General features: G+C 44.9%; 1 long non-coding RNA gene across 1 annotated transcript in view; it reads right to left on the bottom strand.

Moving 5' to 3' along the window:
* Window positions 1-9,831, bottom strand: part of LOC146835022 (uncharacterized) — a 172,861-nt gene extending 163,030 nt beyond the window's left edge. Inside the window, exons 1-2 of the long non-coding RNA XR_014960368.1 lie at window positions 9,721-9,831; window positions 5,086-5,197 (exon numbers count right to left, since the gene is read on the bottom strand). This is a non-coding gene — a long non-coding RNA (uncharacterized LOC146835022). The remainder of the gene's footprint in view (window positions 1-5,085; window positions 5,198-9,720) is intronic.
* Between the last annotated feature and the right edge of the window lie 8,800 nt (window positions 9,832-18,631).

The following is an 18,631-nucleotide window of genomic DNA, read 5'->3' as shown; positions in this document are numbered from 1 at the left end:
CCAGCAAGGGTCACCAGACCATAGTCCAACATAGATAACCAAGGATTGAACCGCCGGCTTGATGTCTTTGGGGGGGAGGAAATGTTTGATTTTCTTAAGGGTGTTAAGTTGAAAGTTGGCTCCCCTATTAGCTGCACTGATGTGCGCTTGCATGTTTAAGTGTTTATCCAAGGTGATGCCTAGAGATTTGGCAGAGTCTACAACATGAGGGGTGCAGTTCAGAGCGGTGAGTTGTTTAAGCCAATCCAGGGTAGGAGCCGAGTGATTGGGGGGGAAATAAAAAGGAATTCCGTTTTGAGACTATTTAACAGCAGATGGTTCTGAGCTAACCATTGTTGGGTTTGTGGAGGTGCATCATTTAGTGTTTTTATGTCCTCTTGAGAGGAGATCTTCAGGTACAATTGCGTGTCATCTGCATACATGTGGTACTGAATGTTAGCAAGGTTCAGATTGACAGAAAGAGGTTCCATAAAAAGGTTGAAGAGAGTGGGAGAGAGAGCGGATCCTTGAGGCACTCCTATCGTGACAGGGGTACTGGAAGCAAGGGCCTGGTTGATTTTGATCCTTTGTGTACGGTTATACAGGAAAAAGGCGGACCAATTTAGGACCGGGCCCGAGAGACCCATCCTAAGATGAAGAAGATCAATCAGGTTCACATGTTTCACGGTATCAAAGGCTGAAGACAGGTCCAGAAGGATCAGGAGACAAGGGACATTTTGGTCAAGAGATCTCAAGGCGTCATCTACAATGTGGGTTAGAGCCGTTTCAGTACTGTGGCCTGATCTAAAACCTGATTGATGGGGTCAAGGAGTTGATATTTCTCAATGTATTTGCATAGCTGCGAGTAGACGCATTTTTCGAGCAGCTTAGCTAGAGTCATAATGCAGGTGATAGGTCTGAAGTTGTTAGGATCCGACAGGTCCACGTCGGGTTTCTTAGGGATGGGAGTAACTTGCCCAACCTTGAGGCAGTCGGGTATCTTTCCCTGTAAGAGGGATTCATGAATGATCCTGGACCAAAGAGAGAGAATGGCTGAGTTAATCTCTTTAAAAATCTTGGCCGGTAAAGGATCACTAAAATGGTTGGAGAGTTTAAGGGACGAAATGTTGTGTAGAAGCTCCTTGACATCTGGGAGGCAAAAGGCATTCCAAGAGCATCCTAAGGGCGATGATATTGTCAAGAATTCTACCATCTTAACTGGAAAAGCGGATGGGTTCAGAGGCCTCAGAATTGGAGTGCCCGGATGTTACTCCAGCTCGATTTTTTTTGTTTTTTCAGCAAAATGAACAGTGAAACCAGCACCACTAGGAAGCAAGAACACCGGAGAAGTGATATGGTTGGAAGAGTGGTTGGTTTGTTCCTTGATGATTTCAAAGAGTTTCTTGGGTCTATTTTTAGCTCCTTCCAGCTGCGTTCTGAAGTGGTCAATTTTAGCCACGCGGATGTGTTTGTTGTATGTACTTTTCTCAGTTGAGTGAGACTGGAGGTGGAAGGCGTGTTTCTCCAGAGTCTCTCTGAGAGTTTAAGATTGCGCCGCTTGTCATTAAGGGCACCCTTAAACCAGGGTTTGGATTGTTTGACTGGAATCCTTTTGAGTTGCTTCGGTGCCATAGTATCAAGAATTTTAGACACCGTGTTAATGTAAAGATCAGAGAGATCATCAAGGTTGGTCATGTTGGGGGGGCTGTAGTCTATTTTTAGTGATTGAGGTTAGCGTATTGATGTTAAGGTCTCTCACATTGCATGTCATTTGTTTAGCTTTGAGGGGTTGTCCCTGTCTACCCCGGTCCTTGTCCAAGATTCTGAAGGGAATTTGATGATGATCTGACCAGTCACAGGGTAAGATGTCGCCTACTTGTATGCTATTGTCTTTAGCAATTATCAGGTCGAGAGTAGCGCCCTTAGTGTGTGTAGGGCCTTTGCATAGCTGTGATTGGTTAAGGTCAGAGAGAAAAGACTTAAAGGAGTAGACTATGGGATCATTTGCGTCATTCCAGTGAAGGTTAAAGTCTCCGAGGAAGATGCGGCAGAGTTGATCTGAGCTCAAGCTAATGATCTCCATGACTTGCTCTATGAAGACCAGATTGTCTCCTGGTCGATGATAGATGGAGTGCAGTACAAAACCTTCTTGCCTTTACTCCAGATTTCGGTGGCCAGTTGTTCCCAGGAGGATAACACAGCGCATAGAGATTGTTTTATGGTGAGGTTGGAGCAATGAATGCATGCAATGCCCCCCCCCCCCTGGTTTTAACAGGTTGATCGCTTCTGATAATGGCGTAGTCTGGGGGGATTAGGATGTCGAGACTTGGGGAGGAGGTGTCATTGAGCCAAGTTTCAGTGAGAATCAGTAGGTCCAGGTTTTGTGCAATGATGAGTTCTGAAATATCCGCAGCATGTTTCACAGCTGATCTGTAGTTGAGTAGCATCGATTTGCGTATATGTTATAAATGTCAAGGATGCTAGAGGGGACTACACGTCAGTCAAATGGCAAGGATATCAGGATTACCTGAGGGGAGCTCATGAACCAAGAGGCAAATACCTTGGCGAATCCAGATCATTAGCCACCCTGAGGGACGACCCTTGCTTCCAGTGATAGCAGGAGCTAATGGCTGGCAGGCAAGGGCGGTTGCAGCAGTAACGGACTCCAGCACTGCGGGAGCTCGGATCCAGTTTTACGTGCCTCCTGGGGCGAAAAAGTGCATGCGTGCTTCGGCGGCTCCTGGCGCAAGGATATCTGAGGGATGGGGTCCCCAGCAATGGCTGGCAGGCAAGGGCGGCGTGCAGCGGTAACAGACTCCTTAGCGTGACAGTTTGGGCTAGACTGTTCCCACAAGGAGCTAGGCTAAGACTGATATGCATATGACTGGGTCCAAACTGAGTTGGCATGGTGGGCAAAAAAAGATGGATTGGTATGCGGTCCAGAGCCATTGCCAGAGGGTGAAATTAATTCAAGCATTCCATCTATCACTTTGTTGTTTTGCATTGGGTGCCATAAGTGTATGCCCAGATGTGGGTCCTGGGTACACTGTGCCACTGAAACCAAGCTTTACTCTGCTGTAGAGTTCTAATAAGCACAAAACCGGTCCTGGGTTGCTTGTGTTCCAGTTCAGGAAGAACCTGGCCTGGCAGTTCCGACTGGACAGTTCCCATGAGGTGCAGGGTCACAACTGATTTCTTGACTCCGTACAACCTGAGGTGGCATGGTGAGTGAAAAATGATGGCATGTGATACGGCCCTAGCCATTGTCACTGGCTGAGATTAATTAAAGTCTTCCATCATTCACCTTGTTGTTTTTACATTTTGATTTGTCAGCATCCATACGCTTTGGAACTTATGGAGAATATACTAGTTCTTTTGGGTTGGCACATGGAGTCTGGCAAGGATGTGTCCTAGCCCCAATTTTGTTTTTATTAAACATTAACATGTTGAAGACTGCTCTGCTGGAAGGTGGCCAGGATATGCCAGTGGTTTATACCAGGCCTGTGCCCGTTTTTTTCTGTATGCAAATAACAGTCATCATGTCTAGAAATCCTAATGACCTAAAGAAACTCCTTGGATCATTTGTATAGTTTATGGAGCATTTAAATTTGGAGAACATTTTATAAAGACATTTACTATGGCTTGTGGCTCTAAAAATCTGAAGTTCTGTTCCTATTCCATTATGGGTAAATGCATGGAGAGAACTTCACATTTCCCTTATATAGGGGTTACTTTTGATTACAACTGTACTTGGGGCCCTTGTTTGCTTGCCGGGAAACAAAGTTTTATTAGTGCTTTAGGTTCCTTATTTTCCCTGGTGACAAACTTAGGAAAAAACAATCATGTCCTGTTTGGAAAGCTCTAAACAAAATTGCCTCCCAAAATGAACATTTGGGACTGGAATTCTGGGGTATTGTTAGGTTAGTTCTCTGCAGGCTGAGGAAAATCACGCCTGTCTGTGCATTCTGGGCCTTCCTCTGAGTACCTCTAATTACAACAAACATGAAGAATTGGGGACAGGGTTCGTAGAGGACAGTATTAAGTTTGCTCCCCTTTTATTATGGTGTTCTGTATGACATAATACATCCACATATTTGAAAAAAAAGATCATAAGAGACTGCCTTTCATGCGATTTTGCTTATACCATCCCCTGACTTCAATGTATGAAATCCACTGCGAAGCGCCTTGTTAGACCGTCTTAGTTTTCTGCCCCGATAAGCTAACCGCTAGTTACAATGCATGGGTTATTCTAAGTTTTATGAATGCAAGGTTTCTGAATGGAAAAGTGTGGAACTCCTTAAACCATCACTCAAAATGTAAATACTGACACCGACTACTGAACTGTACCTAGGGCCATATTACAAATGTGGTGCACTTTCCATGTTTGCGCCACTAAACATCTTTAAATAGGTGCAATGTCCGGAAACAGGGAAAGTGTGCCCTATTACAGTGAATGTGCAGCCCCAGATCAGCTGCAAACTTGTGCAGACTTGAGGCCAGCGCATTCAAGTGAAATACAGAGCGACTGCTTTAAAACCACTCCATGTTTCACTGTGCAGGTAGGAACTTTAAAGAAGGATTAGAGTTCTCTTTGCAGGTGGGTGCAGGATGTGACTGCACCCACCTGCAAGGGGATGACTGGGGGGTGTACATAGTACCCCCTCTCCTCCCTCTAGAGGCCTGCCATCAGGGGATGCACTGACATTGCCCCACCTTTTCGTGGCTCACTTTCAGTGCACCTCCTGACAGCTTCTTGGCCTTTGTGCCCACGTCCATAATACAGCATGGGCCCAGCGGTAAAAAGATTCCTTCATTAACAATGGGCCACGCCCTCATGCAAATGAGGGAATGCCCTCTTGAGATGATGCTATATGTGCGTGAGTGCCATCTGTATTACAAAAGGGGCTGCACAAGCGTCTGCAGCCCCTTCTGTAATAATGTGCTGTCCTGAGATTTTTCGGTGAAGCATTTTTTGCATATGGTTCCATAAATATATGTAAAAAATGCCAGTATTTAAAACTGACACCAAATATAGGTAAAGTCAAAATGAATTACTTTAAAATATTGAAAATGTTTTAAGGTCACAAAAACAAGACATTAACTTACCTTACATCTAAAATTATAATTCAGTGGGAAAAGACCGACGTGGATTTACCAGGCAAGTACTGGGGAGCCATTTACAAGAGGAACAGGGAAATGCATGCACAACCATGGAGTGCTGAAAGGAAAAGAAAAACATAGGCCATTCAAGTCAGCAGTGGAAGGATACTACAATTGTTATCAGATCATAATGAGACCAAAATGCTCCTGGGAGGGACAAATGCAGGAATAGAGAGGAAACCTCTTGAATCAAGAGCAAAGACCTGAGACGGATACTAAAGCAATCCAATCATGAGCAAAGGGCAGACCAAAAGCCCGCATTAAGCATATGTAATGTATTGGAAAAAACAGGTCTCCAACAGGAAACAAAGGGTCTCAAACAGATAGCTAAAGCACCCTTTAGCGGAGATCTAAAAAATACAAAAGGAGGTAGACTGGAGCAAGTCAAGTCAAGTATATGGTGAGTTGCAAGGGCAAGCCCACGATCACACAGGTGTTTGTTCAGATGGCAGTCAGGCGCGCAACACCCATTGGACTCACAGGGCTTCAGCCCCCCCCCCCGTCGTGTGTGGCAGCCCGGGCTGAGACACCTTCCCGGGCAAAAAAGCAGCCGCGCCCGAGCACTTCACAGGTCTTTAAAAGACCATTTGCATGTTAATGAGGCCTTGCTGTTGTTTCACCCCTTCTAAGAGCCCCTGAGCTCCACTCTGCCTATTGCTTAAAGTTCAGCCCCCCCCGAAATTTTTGCTCAGCCCCCCCCCGAAATTTTTGCTCAGCCCCCCCCAAAATGTGGCTCTAGTTGCGCCTCTGATGGCAGTGCAGTACCTTTGTGGGGTGACCATGCATTGGTATTGAACGTGATCTTGCAAGTGCCTTTCTGCAGGCGAGGGTGAAGTTTTTTCATATATTAAAATGTTTGCATTAATACAGCATTAACACATAAACATGATAATGCAATTTGTAAAGAAACATGTTCTTTTATGTTAAGATTGACTAACGTTCATGGGTACTCGCAAACATTTTCCCAGGGGCCAAAATGTTAAAAGGTTGGTCTGTGGTGTGAATGATGGCTGCACTGATACCAGCAGGGTGGCGGTCGGGGGGAGGGGTGAGGCAGACATAGGGGAAACAAAGCATGTACATCTAGTGGTTGAATTGCACAATGTGGAACCAGAACACCTGGGATCAATCCTAGCTTCCCCATTTGATTAAATTGTGTGATCTTAGGCAGTTGTTTTATTTCACATTTCTTTTTTTTCTTCATTATCACACATGAGAGCCTCAAAAAATATGACTCCAGGATATGCGCTGTACAAAACCTTCTTCTATGTTTGGTTTCAAACACTATATTCTTATTGATATATAATAGCAACCCAGGCCACATAAATTGTGCTCATAACACCTGACTTGCCTCTTAGTTCACTATTTGCATTGTTGCCAGGGTGAGCCAAAGCATGAATGTTTCTAAATTCATGTTTGAAAACTATCACTTTAAACAAACATACTTCTTAATGCACTGATATAATCTGATATACTAAGGCGAAACAGGTCGGCAGGTTAATGAAATAAACTTTTTGAATTTTGATGCGACTTTGTCATATGTTTACTGTAATATGTTTGCTGCAATATGTCTTTAAAAATGAAGGTATTCCTAAAGTAAAGCAGTGCAGGACACCCTAGTTTCTTCCTTTCTTTAACTTCAATTAACCTTTAAATGAAAGCTTGTCTGTTTATTTAACATGTTTTTAATGTTATTGCTGAGTCGAGTTAACAGAAGCCCAGTGATGCCGTTGACCAAGGGGTCGCATGTAATGGTCAAGAGGGCCAGATGCACCCCTCGGGCTGTACTTTGAGTATCACTGCTATAGTTGATGTAGGTCTGAATGTAAAATGGCAACCACTGTTTGCCAGCTTGCTTTGTGACACATGAACATTGTATTTCCAGGTGAAGCTGGAGTCGTAATTAACGAACGCAATATTCTGCATGCCTTCTTTCCCATGTGAAGAAATGATTTATTTTCTTTATGCTAATCATAGAATGTTTTAATGAAAAGTGCATTTACAAGACACCTCCAGGATGCAGGCTGGCTCCTGTCTCTAATCATGTTATAGATAATTTAAGTACGAAGACACTGAGAGAAACTTGTGCTGTGAGAAGTCCCAAGAACTTAACGAGCTAATGTGTCATTTCACTTTAAATTGATTAGACTGCCTCATGAGAGCTGCGTGTAGGTGTGGCAAGTCTTAGAATCGTCTGTTTTACATTAGCGTGCTGTAGATTAAAGTCAGAGTGTGTTTTTGATGCAGCTTAGAGAAGAATAGGTGACTTAGAGCAGCACCAGCTTTAGGGCAGTGTGACCGGTGCCACTGCACCGGGCGCTAAGCTTGGGGGGGTGCCATTCGCAATGTAAAATCAGCTGGTACCTGTCTCATCACTATAAAGTCTTAGCTGTGAGTATCGTTGTCCATTTTCAATTCCACTGCATCAGGTGTTGCGGGGGGGGGGGGGGGGGGACAGACTATGGCGCCCACGCGGTTGGGGGTAGGCGGTCCTTCCTGTGACCTGTCTGTGCAGATTGAAGGCCCTCTGCTGTCTGCATCTCAGGAGCTGTCGGAGGCATTGAAAGCTTCTCCTTTGCTCAGGAATCTGTCTGTATATTTCGCAGTGGCAGTGGCACCAGCACTTACCGCTGGGCTCTGTGCTGCTGGCAGTAAACGTCTTTCAGGTAAGGCTCATCAGATTTGCAGATGCCCTGATCCAAGGAAGTGCATAAACAGAAGTATGAGATCTGTGATCCTGAGTGCACTAGGGTCGAGTCAGTGGATGTGGAGTCAAGGCCAAAGACATAACTAAAAAAAAAAACTTTCGGCAACTCTTTTTGGTCTTTCACCTTCAGATACAATAGTGGACACAGCCTGAATGAAAAACAAAAGTTAGACTAACTGGTGGGAAATACACCCTCGTTATGACACCTCAGTTGGTTAGTGCAGTCACTGCCGATGTCTGTGTGTTTAATCAGCAAGTCAGCACACCGGGGACTGGTAACTTGTGTACTTATAGTGGTAAGAGATCCCAGCCTGTGACACAAAGCAGTGCGGATTTGTAAATCAATATCTTAACATTGTATAAGCTAGGCTGCTGCAAAGTGTGAAAACCTTTATTGTTTGAGGTAAAACAAGTGCTTTTAAAATAAATCTATTAAGACACGCAGACTTCCTTGAGAATTTTTTTTTATAAGTCTCCATTGAAAAGATGCCCACCAGAACCCTTATATAATCTAGATTTATACAGTATATCTTTAATTATGTGTCAAAGAAAACATAAACCTCAAGTAAACAATAAACAATAATGTATCGCCCACCGCAACACCCGTCGCCCACCCCTTTCACACTAAGTATAGCGTGAAAGGGTGCCTTATTTAGAAGGTGACGTTAAGCGGCTTAACGCCACCTTGTAAATAAGGCGAAGCCGATGCCACCTGGCTGGGTACCCACGACTGTTCTGCCAGTGGTTTGTGGTCTCCCTTGGTCTGGGCTTCAGCAATGACTTTAGTTTATGGTCTGGCTGTTGTTGCTGTGTTGTAGGATTTCATTTCGCGTTAGAAGAGCCATGACATTGGGGCTTTTTGTAAGGCGATGTAGTCTTCTAGGTGTTATGAATTTTTCGAGGTAGCTACACTTCCTATGGGCACAAATACCCTTGCAGGTCGACAGGTCAGCTGTCCACGGTCGGCTGTATTACATGCTCACATCGGTTGTAGTCCTAGCTTTCCTTTAGTGGATCTGTGCGATCCTCAGAAAAAAAAAACATTCTCTCTCTGTGCTTTTTTGATGCCTCTATCTAAAGGAGGAACAAGGTAGATTGCAGCCCAAGTTGAAAATTATTTGGTATATAAAAACGGGATATTCATTTGTAAATTACTGGGCCACATACTTTTATTTCAATCTGTCTTTTCTAGTTCGGTTTCAGTTGTCTTTCTGTAATGAAAGTATTATACGTGTAAGCAGTACTGCTCCCAAGAGAACGAATTGCAAAAAAGAAAATATTATGCAATGGTGTTAATTATGTTTACCTTGAATCAATCGATAGGACTTAAACCTTTGACTTTTTGACGGCAGATCTCCGCAGTGCTAGCATTAGTCTCGTGATCTATACAAGTTATTGCCAACGTGGGCCTCAAAATATGCATCTCGTTTAGATTGGAAATCTGTGTGTTCTGATGAAGTTTCAATCCAATCAGAGGCGGAGCTGGTGGTATGACCCTTGACACCAACTAGTTGTTAGCCAAGACACCATCTTGAGCAGGCCTCAAGGACATTCTCTCCCAGTTTTGGGAGCACACGGGGTAACTGTTCTGGAATTTCCTTTTACAAGTCATTGCTTTCAGGAGTGTCGATCAATTCGATTTAGTTTAATTGATGAAAGACTACAACTCCCAGAATGCACAGGCATCTTAAATGAAACAAAAGACTGAAAGCAAAGTGCCCAAGGAACATGGCATTATTTGGTGGCTGTATATTGAGAATAATAGCATTATTTGTTGTTGTGCGTTATTAGATAGGATTCAGGCTGCAGGAGCCGCTAATATTTATATTACTACCGCATCAATGTCATCCCTCTGTGAGACTCATTCCTCTCACCTCCTCACAAGCGACCCATCAAACTGATGCTCCCAGTCTGCTGTCCATTAATCACCAGCTGGTTTGCAGGGACCACCAGGGAGAAAGCGGGGAAACATCGCCCACCGCGGCGTTAGAGTGTGGGAACCCCGTCATGGCGCAGCCGCACATCACGTGGCCTCGTTCCCTCATTTGCATTCATGCCTCCCCAGGGTGCTTTGGGAGCCGCCACAGGCCGCCCCCTCCATTCTCCTCTTAATGACGCCTCCGCGTTACTGCTTCTGAATTAATATTACGGCCCCACCTTGAAGGTCACAGGGCAGAAGCAGTGTCTCCCCTGGGGCGCGAGGTCAATGAATCTGTAATTGGCAGTCTATGTTTAAGGCGGCTCAGCATCTGGGAGTGTAAAGAGTGTTTCAATTAGGGCTGATGTGTCAGTGGAAGGGCTGATGTGTCAGTGGATAGTGGAATACGGGCAGAGGTGCTTCATTTCTCAGGACTAGTTAATGGCTGTTTTAATGTGACTGATATAATTTAAAGATCGGCTCAGTTCTTCTCTCTCTGTGATGGATGAGATGTGATAGGGGAAACCCCCCCTCACGCCTTCTCTGCAGACACACTGATGGGAATAAACTGACCTGCCCTTCATGCCGGACTACATGCATCAATGTACTCTCACCTTCGACAAGGTGCAAATAAAGCAGTCTTTCTAATTTTCTTATCTTTCATATGTTCCCTACCCTGCAGCTAGTAGCCATAGGCTACATAATGAGGCAGGTTAAAATGTCACATATGCTATATGTGTTCTGATTATTTCTTGCACCATATAACCTTCTCTGGCCTCCCCAATAAACTCAGTGACAAGCTCCAAATACTTCAAGACCAAGCGCATGGAATGTGTTTTAAGCTTTGTTAGCGCAATCACCCCAAATCCACCATTAACGCAGTCCACTTGTTCCCTTTAGATACCAAGATTAAATGTAAGTTTGAGTGCAACATCCACAAAATGTACTGGGGTAAGGGGGATGTCAGTTGCAGAACAACATTTGAGCCCCCCCACATGCAAATTACATTGTAGGGGCACCCCATGCTCCAGACCCAGTCTGGAGCTTGCAGGTCAGGGCCCCGCCGGCCGTGTAGAGTGCCGGAGGGGCCCTCTAGAGCTCAGGGGCCCCCCACTGCAGGGGTTGCGTAGGCTATCATCATCACACTGGGGCCGGTATAGGCTCTACCCCCTCACCTTCTCAAAGAGCGGGTGTGTCGCAGTGGCCAGAGCTGCTGACTATGGAGCTGTGGATACAGGTTTGAGTCTTGTCAATTGCTCAACACCCTGCAATTCTGGGCAAATTGCTTAATCTCCCTATCCCGAGGAACTGCGCCTAGAGAACCCCAGGGGGGGATTAGCTGTGCTCCACAAATGCTAGTACATACATACTGAATTTGTTGCCATAAAATTCCTGCCAAGAAGGTGAGCCATCACACTAACCAACCAATTTTCAAGAGAATAACATAGGGAAGCAGATCACTAGGTATTCAAGGGCCTAGACCAGGGCTCTCCACAGTTGGTTCTGAGGGCTGGATCCATGCCAGAGTTTAAAGATTACTACATTCATCTAAATGGGGATATGCTAGAATTCTGGCATGGATCCGGCCCTCAAGGATTGATTTAGGAGAACCCTGATATAGATTCTGGAGCATCCTCAACCCATAATTAAGATCCAAATCCAAGCACATGGAACTCAGGGCTATTATGAAAATGTAACATACAATCAAAAAATTATAAAATATTTTAAAACAATCAAAACATATACTATATACACCTAAAACAACAATATTAGTTACAATGAAATCAAACACAATATTTTTAACTATGATATTGAAAGAAATGATATTCTTACCTGCAAAGTATTATTCCATGATATTCTTGACATCATAGCATTTTAAACATGAATGGAAAATATATTTGATTTATTTATCAATATTATTTAACATTACGGTGCCAATTCCGATCCGGTAAAAAATGTGCCCGTATGACTCGTATCCGTATATTTTTACGTATGAATCGTACAAGTCCCGTCCCACCGGTGAAGTACGATTCGTACGTGAAAAATACATACAAATCGCTTCAGGAAAAGGTCTACGACAGTTTTGCGTACAAATCGTAAAACTGAAGTCCGAGCGCACAAGTACGATCCATACCGCCCTTCCGAATACACAAGCGTATGTAAAACATCCCGTACGGAGCGAGCTCTGTACCACTCGTATCCCGGGTAAACTTGTGCCCGGGATATGAGTCGTACAGTCCCCTCCTCCCCCCGCGTATGTCCGCACGTACCCCCGTATGTCAGCACCGTACCCCCATGTCCGCACCGTACCCCAGCCCCGTACTTGGACGCACCGTACCCCAGCACCGTACCCCAGCCCCGTACTTGGACGCACCGTACCCCAGCACCGTACCCCAGCCCCGTACTTGGACGCACCATACACCAGCACCGTACTTGGACGCACCGTACCCCAGCACCGTACCCCAGCCCCGTACTTGGACGCATCGTACCCCAGCCCCGTACTTGTACGCACCGTACCCCACCACCATACCCCAGCCCCGTACTTGGACGCACCGTACCCCAGCCCCGTACTTGGACGCACCGTACCCCAGCACCGTACTTGGACACAATGTACCCCAGCACCGTACCCCAGTCCCATACTTGTACGCATCGTACCCCGGCCCCGTACTTGTACGCACCGTACCCCACCACCGTACCCCAGCCCCATACTTGGACGCACCATACCCCAGCACCGTCCCACAGCATCTCGTATGTACGGCCCTTTGAACAACATTGCATATGCGAGCACGGTACAACAACATCACGTATGTACGCACCTTACATACATGAAAACGACTCGTACTGAACCAGGACACTGTCAAACAGCACAAGGAGGGTCAATTCGATTCGCACAACACCACAAAACACGTCTACAGTAGAAAAAACATCAAAATGACTGACCTGGCACATCCAAACAGGCAAACAGAGACCCAAACTCACAACCACCTCTTATAACACACCCACCAAAATTTCAAACTCAGGCACACCCACAAATGGACCAATAAAAGGGCCCACACACACAAACCATGAGCCTTTGCAACAGACTCACTGCAGCTACAGAGCACACCCCAACAACTGCACCCATACACCTTAACATATACACCTCCACACAAACTCCTTCACACATACGCCCTCTTCACATTCCCACACACACCTTCACATTCACACCCACACCCCCACAACCATCCACACAATCACCCACACCATGCCCACAGACAAGAATCCAAAGTTCACAAGGGAGGAGCTGGACATCCTTGTCAACAAAGTCATCAGAGTCGAACCACAGCTCTTTGGAACATTGGTCAGACAGACCAGCATAGCCGAAAAATCACGCCTGTGGCAGAGGATCGTCGTTAGGGTGAATGCTGTTGCACCCATCAGAAGGACCAGGAATGAATGCCAAGCCAGGTGGTACGATCTGCGGAGGGCAGTCAAGCGGAAAATGAACGAGGACTATGCCCAGAGCAACATCACTGGAGGTGGGCTGCCCCGAAGACCGGTACATTACCATCCCTGGGAGGAAAAGGTGATGGCCCTGCTTCCGCCGGTGGGAGTACACGGACTCGAAGGAGTTGCAGAGCCTGGTGAGTACACAAACAACTTACGTAACATATCAAAAAAGGTTGGCTTGAACAGCACTCCCATAAGTAAAAAACTAGGTCATTCACACTAAACAATTGTCACAGACCAGTGGCAGTATAATATCTATTGTCTCCAAAGTTCTTATGTAATTTGCAGGATATCCAAAAAGTTCCAAATTATGAAATAAGGATCCACCAAACTACTGAGTGTGTCGATGATTTTATTGTTCTTCAGTACATGTTGAATAAGGATAACAGCCAACACGTGTTTCGTCTGTACAAGTTGAGTACAACGACTTTTTCAAGGCTGTGATGGAGTAAAATGCAAGAAAATCACAAACTTTAGAAAATATTTAAAAAAACTTTTAAGTACTTATATGTACAGTCCAATAACCACTACTGATGCCAAAATGGTAACAAACTTACATTCATACAGGGTAATACCATATACAAAAGTGTGTACCATTGACAAGAAGTGAATATAGCAAAAAGTCAAAACAAAACAACAAGCCTGCACATATAATTCGTTGTGAAATTAGCCAACGACAAACATGATGCAAAAAATGTTTAAGTTTACACAGAAGAAAAATAAACAGATTTGTAATCAGTGAAGTTGAAAAGAAGAGAAAAAGCATCAGAAAGCTGAAGCCAAATTGGAAAATTGCAATTTTAAGAATTAAAGAGATCAGAACATAAGTGACCCTGAATTCAGAAGAGAGAAAAAAGAAGAAAAAAGAATAACGTGCTGAATTAAGAATATTAAATACTAAAAAACAGTGGAGGTTTAGAGAGCAAGGATACAACCAAATCCAAAAGTAAAAAAGAGAGTAAAAGAAGCGTATAAGACAACTCCCTTGTGGAGAAAGAGAAAACAGAGCCCATAGTAGATGGGGTTAACCGATAAAGGTGTGTCACGTGACAAGATGTTGAGATATCAGGACACAAACAGTATCCCTTACCAAAAGAATGCGCCTTGTCACTTATTCACAAAAGACTCAATAGAAAGGTGCATTTGGTAAAAAAGAGACACAAATGTGACATACCAATATGAAAGTACGAGATGCATTCAAAGAGATTTCCAATCTGTATAGCTACTGAGTTCAAAATCCACGAAGACGTATCCAATAAATGAGTCCTCCGTTTGTGCAAATCTAATGTACAAGTGTTAGACCTGTCAGCCCTTTGGGTGGTCCCTCCTCATCATTATTTATTTTGTCCCACTTTTGCCTCAAACCCTGTTATAATTTTTCCTTTTTTGGGAACCACCAGACTTTTTAGTGTTGATGCAGGGTCAGGGAGCCATTTTCCCTACCCCTGGAACTTCTGTCTAAGGGCCTGAGACACAAAATGGTGGCCATCCATTGACACCTGTGATATCACCAGAACCTCCTGGAACATTCTAGAATCCTGTGACAGTGGGAGGCAGTTTAGAATGTTGGGAGGCCATCTCAGTGTGAGGTTCTGGACTTTTAAGAGTCCAGAGGTGTCAGGGAAACAACACCCGAAGACCCCTGAGTTCCCCCTGTCCCGGTGCACAAACAAACAGAGACACGGGCTTCTCGATGGCGGCGTCAAAGACCAAGGTTTATTTACTGCAGGGATACAGAAATCATAGGAACCACACAGAGGCAGAATCTAGGAGACTGTTCGAATTGCATTAAGTGGGTTGGTTCTTAAATACAAGAAAAATGTCTTGGGGCAACATTACACGAATATTTCTCATGCCCAACCCGGTATCCCAAACAGATAATAAATAAACATCGAACAATGATTAGTTGTAGGTTTTCGGTATTCGATCAGGCTCTCTTGTCAGTTCTTCATTCTCTACTTGATCCTCCCCATCATAAAAATAGTAACCTCCCCATTGTAAAAGCCCAGAAAGAAAGGAGCAGAGCCAGGTGCAAAGGATTGAAATGTAGGATAAGAGGTGTTTATGGATCATAAACGGGCAGGGCAATCGTCTTCGGCCTTCAGTCAGGACAACGGACACGAGAACCAGTATAGCAGGACTGGCCTCAGGCAAGGGAGGCAGCTTGGTTCTGCCTAGTCATGTAGCGTCAGCCTTTCTCGGGGCTCGAGCTTACGTGTCCTTAACAAGGTGATCCTGCCGGGGTCATCGTCCGTTCATTGGCTATGTGAGGGCAAGAAACAAAATGGATGCCGTAACTAAAATGGGTGCCATGACTTTACTGACAGAATGCCCTATTTTCCAGTGAATTCATGCCAGTTGCGCAGCGAAAACACTGTCATGTATATAATGGATCATTTGCGGTTCATTGATACCAAAATCGTGTCAGTAATATGATACCGAATTCACGGGTTCGGATTGCTACAGAACCTCAGACCGTCCTTTTGCCCTTACATAGGCAATAACTCACTCTATGTCAGAGTCCATTTCTATGTTCATTAGGTCACTGATATGTTGTTGTAGCATTACTTTATCTCGTGATGCATCTCCGAAAACAGGTGGTCTCCTTACGCACGATGAAACACAAACGCTACATAAGGCAGGGCCACACTGAATAATGAGACAGCACGAAAATAAAAATACCAACGTAACACCGATGACCATTAGAACCTTCCACCCCCATGCAGATAACAGATTCCAGAACCATCCCATTAGTGACCAGTCACCTTCCTCTACGTGAATGGAGTCGGAGATTTTGTGTAACTTAGAGATGGCCTTGTATACTGTTGGCGCATTATCTGGGATAAAAACGCAGCAACTTGATTGGATCATTTTGCATACCCCACCTCGATCTGCAAGTAACACGTCAAGAACCATACGGGTCTGTAACGTCATGAGGCGATCCGCTTGAAGCTCAGCTGTCCGGTTACTAAGGGCACCTGTAGTTTCGATAATGGTGGATTCAACTACTCGTGTTAGTTGACGCAGGTTTCTACTGTTGACCATAGGCCCCCAGAACGGGAGGAAACCTTTGAAAAAGTCTCCTGCTTCTTGGCCAGCAGTATCCTCTTTACTGAATACACCTCTCACAACTCTCGTTTTGTGATAATCCGGTGCAGCAGTGTATGTCGGAGGTAACAGTTGAGCGATATAACATGAGCCTGAGAAGTCAGCGGGCAGCCATGTATATGCTCTGTCTTGACAAACAAAATAGGTACCCTTAGCGGCTAAGAATGCAGGGGAAGATTGTGACGGGAACACGTACGTTTCAATACAGTCACTCTTCCCTAGTCGAGCTTTCGGATTCCTCCCATTTCCTTGCAAACAGACCTGACCTTGGTGGGGTACGACCCAGATCGGAGTTGAGCTCTTACGTTTGTTCTCACCCAGAGTGATGCCATATTCTGTAATGTTCCACCCCATGTAAACTCGCAACTCATCCTTGGGAATGTACGGAGTATTAGTGACATCTCTCACCATATCAGTGATTCCTTTTACCAAGGCTCTATTAGCAGAGTTATACCGGGTGGAACGCGGAGGTCGTGGAGGGTAGGTCTCTAGAGCATAGGCGAACATGGTTTGAAATGCCCAGAATGATCCATTCTAACTGAAAGGCAGAACCAAATAAGGGATGCCCTTGTCCATGGTATGTGGTATCAGGCCACATACCCAGCAGTTTGTTGTGTTAACCACTAGTTGATGTTGGTGCAAGAGCTGAATGAAAGTGTTATTTATAAACTCAGAGCGTCGAGCTTGCTCGTGGGCAGGAAAAGGATGAAAAGAATGAATAGAACCAATAGTCGGGGAAACAGAAATATGGGGAGATACTGTAGACGTAACAGGTGCAAAGATCAATTGAATACCAAAAATAATTCCGCCTATCAGAGTTATAAAAACAATCAGAAGTGCCAGGGCACATTGCATTAGGAAACATTTACTATACAATATGTCATATAATTTTGTCTTGTGCACCTTTATGACTTTAACCCGTCGTGATTCAGGAAGCTCCATCTTCTACAACCGTTCGCAACGGATGGTTTGTACCTGTTAAAAACTTACCTCTGTTTATCCTGGGAGTTCCCAAGACAAACAGAAGAAACCGACCTAATGTCTGATTCCCTGTAAATTAAAACAAGGCACACGTTATGACCCTACGGTAACCCAGACGGCAAGGCAAGAGGATAGCAAAAAATAAAAGCAAACTTCCTGACTGTACGGGATGTAAATACGATCAAAACAGTTTTACAGTTATCAAACGGAAACGTAATAATGCAATGTCATCAGTTCATCACATGAGAACGTAGATTATATCTGTATTTTCCAGGTCTTGTTTGGTCTTGAAATAGCTGGTCCACAGGTGCAGAAATGTTCGATTCCACAGGCGACAAGTGTTCACTTTGTACAATGCTCGGTTCAGGATTCAAAGGAGTGATTTGTGCTGAGGTGCCAAAGTTCTGCGTTTTAGTTCGTGGATGGTCCGTTAGGTACTCTGCATCGCTGAAAGGGATGTGCCTAGGAACAGGTTCTGTCTCGGATACACCAATTCCCTGTCTAACCCAATTGTCATAGGGGAGTGGGAGAGGGACACGCTTCGTGTGGCTGGCGTGCACCCAATTTTTCCTGCCAGCTAGGCGTACTGCAGTTCTGGTTACGAGGAGGACCTGGAACGGGCCCACGAATCTTGGCTGAAGGTTTCGAGTGCGTTCAAAGTTCCGCACTACAACCTGGTCGCCGGGTTTCAACGTATGACCTGGACTCTCCGGCAGTTTAGGCAAGGATTCGAATACCTGTTGATGAATAAGGCTCAGTTTAGCAGTCAGATCATGAAGGTAATCAATCAACATTGGGTATTCTATCTGTCTGAATTCCTTTGGCCTAGGGACTCCCCAAACATTAGCAGGGCGGCCGAACACAATCTCATATGGGCTAAGCCCTACTCGAGAATGTACAGTCGCTCTGGTGGACAGTAAAGCTAGAGGCAGTGCGTCTGGCCAAGAGAGACCAGTGGAAGCTTGAATTTTCGCAAGCTTCAGCTTCAGGGTGCCATTGTACCCTTCCACCAAACCTGCTGACTGTGGATGGTTCGCACTGTGGAATTTTTGTACAATTCCTAGACCTGCACACACACTCTTCATAACTTTCCCTACAAACTCACTTCCGTTGTCTGACCAAACAATCCGTGGCATACCATACCTAGGGAAGTATTCTTTGAGGAGGATTTTGGCAGTGGACATGGCAGTGTTATCCTTTAATGGGTATGCCTCAATCCATCTTGAAAAGGCACATACTACCACTAGGACATACTTGAGATTGTTACGCCTGTCCATGTGGATATAGTC

The sequence above is a fragment of the Triturus cristatus genome, chromosome 4_2 (genome assembly GCF_964204655.1).
Source record: "Triturus cristatus chromosome 4_2, aTriCri1.1, whole genome shotgun sequence".
NCBI classification, from domain to species: Eukaryota; Metazoa; Chordata; class Amphibia; order Caudata; family Salamandridae; genus Triturus; species Triturus cristatus.
The sequence above is the reverse complement of the archived record's forward strand: the minus strand, read 5'-3'. Positions and strand labels throughout refer to the sequence as shown.